The sequence below is a fragment of the Nycticebus coucang genome, chromosome 1, assembly GCF_027406575.1.
Source record: "Nycticebus coucang isolate mNycCou1 chromosome 1, mNycCou1.pri, whole genome shotgun sequence".
NCBI lineage: Eukaryota > Metazoa > Chordata > Mammalia > Primates > Lorisidae > Nycticebus > Nycticebus coucang.
In genome coordinates this window covers 173,820,005-173,824,516 of record NC_069780.1, presented here as the reverse complement: position 1 = coordinate 173,824,516, position 4,512 = coordinate 173,820,005, and the positions used below count along the sequence as shown (strand labels likewise).

Here is a 4,512-nt window from a genome sequence, read left to right as displayed (position 1 = left end):
GCTTGAGAGAGTCTTCTATTTTCTAGCTGAATGAAATAACTTATTCAAATTAAATTATTTAAGGAAGGATTAATTAACAAAAATGTAAAAATCTTGAAATATGTTATTGCCTGAGAAACTAGTTTCTCTCTAGAAACATAATCAAGGCGACAGAGATTGTGCTAGTACAGAAATACCTGACTCTGTGTTTTATCCAGCTACACATAAGGAACATGCCTCAACAGAGTGAAAACAAACAAAACAGGATGCAGACCAGGGATGAGAGATAACCCAGATAGTGTCATCAGGTCAGATGATGCTAACTGTGTTTGAAATAATTAAGCGGCACTGAGGGGAGTTAAGATTTGAGTCGTGGAATGTCGGACGGCCACCTTGTCCCTGGGAGTTTCTTTGCATCTTTTGTATTTACCTGGATGGGTCTGCAGACTATTCTTTTTGTTTGTTTGTTTTCTTATGAAAATAAATACTTCCAGGAAGTTAAGCTGAAGCACAGGGGCTGGAGAGGGAGCAAGAAGTGGGACTTTGAAGAAGGCTGGGGCAAACTCCACAAGCCACTGGGGGTGGATGGTGGTCACCTCATGCCTGTATTCCATCGTGGTGACCACCAGCTCGTGGTACACCAACTATTCTGGCTGTCTGTTGGAGAGAGCACTAGAAGGGTGGATGTGGACCATCTGCTGGGCAATCAGTGTCCGGTAAATCCGGTGGGTCCTTCCCGGCAGCATTACAGAAGAACCCACTACAGATGGCCTTCTGCACTCACACTATGGACTTACCACTGGAAATGACAACCACCTTGTGTCTGTCCATTATGCCTAACATCTGCATGAGAATGTCCTGGGCCTAGCACAGGGAACTAGCCTGGATAAAGTTCTCACGGCACCTTGGGATGGAGAACTTGTTCTTCCAGAAGTTGTACACAGCTAGCAGGGTGAGGTAGTCCCCTTCAGCCTGGTGAAACTTGGCCTTCTTCTCATCAGCAAGGGCTTTTTTGTCCTTAGGTTTGTAGGAGACATTCTGCACAGACAGCATGGACACAATGGTCAGCATTTCCTCATTGCAGCCCAGATGCACAGACTTGATGATCAGCACTTTGCACAGCATGGACTCCAGAAGGAACTCACCCTCCTGCAGTCCAGGCGAGTGAGCAGGCCCTCCTCATCCAGGGTCCCCAGTGTGAACAGCTGCTCCATGGCTGTGATCGATGTTTCCATTGGTGGTGCATCCATGAAATCAAAGGACAATAGGTCATTGACGCCCATGGCCTTGAGCAGCACTGTGCTGCCTAAGTTAATTCTCCCGATTTCTGGCACGTTGGTGGTCTGTATTTCATCCTGGTAGGCACATTTGTGTATAGCCTGTAACACTTCCCTGGGCCCATTGTCACAGCTCTGCAAGCTTGTTGCTTTGCCTTCACCTGAGAAATAGGTATCACCACGAACTGGTCGATCCCTGTCTTTGAATTGTAAACTTTCTGCTTCGCAAATCCAGGGTCCACAACATAGTAGACGCCATCTATCGTCAGCGATGTCTGCAGGGTTGTCGGCAATCACAATCTTTCTGCTGCCTGGTGGAGCTGGGTCAAAGATTCAGGTCTGCATCTCACTGGGAAGAGCAGAGTATACTGGAGAATAATTTAACTCGGGAGCTTCAGGTCCCAGGGATTTGATTCTTTTTTTTTTTTTTTTGCAGTTTTTGGCCAGGGCTGGGTTTGAACCCGCCACCCCTGGCATATGGGGTCTGCGCCCTACTCCTTTGAGCCACAGGTGCCGCCCGCAGGGATTTGATTCTTGATCAAATTGATCACAGGATCTCACAAGTTGTATCAATCCCTTCCTGACCAGTCAGAAAGACCAGGATGTCACCGGGTGGTTCTGTTAAATAGATCTGCATGACAGTGATCAGGCTGGAATCCAAATAATCTGTCTCAGATTCCTTTGTGTACAGTATTTCCACTGGACATGTTCGACCTGGGATAGTGAAGATGGGAGCCAAGGCCCTCTGCACCATCACTGCTTGGGAGAGGGAGCCATCCAGGTTCTTAATAATTTTAATGGGACTCGTGTCCATGCTTGGCTTGGTGTGCCCTCTCAAGGATGGAGGGATAGAGGTTCTTCCTCAACCAGTTCGATCTTCACCTCTCATATTCTTCATCATCCACCTTAGGGAGAATACCAGTCTCTTTTTCAAAGTCTGGAAATTCTTTGGAAAGGACATTGGCAGCAATCATCTGTTCCATCCCCCACTTCCCTGGATCTGGATGCGGGCGTGGCACCTGCGTTCCAGCCAGTCATCCTTTCCTTCAGGGGTACTGAGGAGGGGAGGAGACTGGGTCTGTCCGTATTCAGCACTGAGGCCTTCTCATTGGTCTCCCTGACAAGACTTGGTTGTCGCTTTGGGTTTAAATCTTCTCCAGTCTCTTGACCCACATCCTTCGTGCCCAGGCTGGTCTTGGTCCCAGTGAAGGACAGAACTTTCACTTTCACTCGCTGGCCTTGGCTCACCTCATCCCTCACAGGCCTTCCCGCTGGAGCTCGGTGATGTCTGTGGACCCTCCCACTGCTTCTTTCCTCCTTCCAGCTGCACGAAGCACCCAAACCGCACGATGCTGGTGATGTTACCCCTGGGAATGCCTTTTTCTTCAGGGGGTCCCCGAGTTTATGCTGCCATCTGGTCCAGAGTTCACACCCTGTATTTGTCCCTATCCTTGCCCCGACTCTGACTTCGGCTCCTGGACCTTTATCTATGAAGCCGGAATTTCGCGTCAGTAGGTTCTTGGTCTCAGTGATTTAAAGAAGGAATCCACGGGCCACGACAGAATTTATTTGCAGAAAAGAAAAGAATGCAAAAGCCCCAGAGCTCCTGGCAGAGACAGCCGGGTGCGTGCGGTGGGCAGCGCTCTTGCTGCTTTTCTCTGCCTCTCCCAGGGCTCTTTGCTCAGGGCTCAGGGGTATACAGGGTGGTGTGGGGTTACTTAGCTGGAACTTAATAGTTACATTTAGCTGGCAAGGGTCCTCTAAAGTTACATTCAGCGGGAACTCAGTTGTTACATTTGGGGACTGGGGCCGGAACTCAGTTAATGAACGAAGACAGTCCCTTCCGCTGGGGGGCGGTGAATGAAAGTATTCATGAGCAGACACAGTCCATTCATGGAATTGAGGCCTAGGAAACTTACACGAAATTGACCAGGCCTGGAAAAGCTGGCGTTCCCCCTTAAGCCAGAAGTGCAAGGGGAGGGAGACCTAAGGTGCTGGTGTCTCCCCAGCAGTTGTCTGGCCCCTCTGGGTACTGGAGCCTCCTAGGCCCTGCCCGCCATCCCTCAGCTTCCACAGGAACACGGCCAGGGCTAAGGTGCAGGTCCTGCAGTTCAGCTCAGCTGGCTGGGGCGCCCCTGTCCTGGATCACCTTGACTTCCCTTTGTTCCTCTCCCAGGTCCTGGAACGTGATGGAGAGCGGGACCGTGGCTCCCTGTGCGGTCTCCATCTCAGATTTGCTGCGGATCTCCACTCTGATTCCGCTGTCGCTTCCTTCTCTGGAGCTCAGCATCTTTGCTTTTCCCGGCCCACTGCACCAGGCTTCAAAGTTTCCAGTTTTTTGAGGACGTCCACAGCAACCCTCACATCATCCTCCTCCAGCATGGTCTGGACAGAAGGATTATCTGGTTAGCAAAGGACTGGGAAGGGTTACTTCAGCTTTTCTTTTTTGGTTTAACAAGTAGATCTTTGCCTGTAGAAGGTTTTGCAGGAGGCCACATGGTTTGTATGAGACGCAGAAAGTTACTAATAAGAGAATCCATGAATTCTGCACCACTTTTGACCAGACAAGCCTTAAAAATATCAAAGGTGCTGTTTTTCTCAGCAAGACTGATCACAAATTCAGCTAGATCCTTGTCATTTTTATCCCCAAGTGAGTGTCCAGCTCATTGCAAACCTTCGACACCAAAGGCAAATATTCCAGTTGGGCGAATTCTTCTGCGGGGCTTGGCTCCCGCTGATTACAGCTCAGACCAGGGCCACAGCCACTGCCACGGCTTCAGCTTAACTCTGGCCTCCTCCCTCCTTCCCTGAGCTGCGAGCTGCTCTAGCCTGGGGCCGTTGGAGACCAGTCTCAAAGTAACTCCAGAATAGAAAAGTAAGTATCCCATATACTCAATATTAATCTGAAACTAGTAAATCACCTAAAGGCCCACACAAGAGAAACACAGATTCAAGGAGGGGAGCAAGGAAGGAGATTCAGTGAGTTCCCACCTTTGGGGGACAATATGGGGTACATACCACACTTCCTGGGTAAAGGACGCAACTACAAGTTGGACTTTGGCCTTCACCTTACACATGCAAGTAGTGTAACCTATTCACATGTACCCTCCTAGTCACCCAAAATAAAAACATGTAAATTAAAAACTGCCTGGAAGCCCAAGAATCCTCCGTCCTGAAGCCAGAGCCAAACAGCGGCCAGGCGTGGAAGAGACCACTGCCAACCCACCTACCAAGGAAGTCTCATCAGACAATGACA

The 4,512-nt window shown here is 49.5% G+C and overlaps 1 pseudogene; it reads right to left on the bottom strand.

The window, feature by feature from the left end:
* Nucleotides 1-623: 623 nt before the first annotated feature.
* Nucleotides 624-4,022, bottom strand: LOC128589772 (ATP-dependent RNA helicase DHX8-like; annotated as a pseudogene).
* Nucleotides 4,023-4,512: the final 490 nt, after the last annotated feature.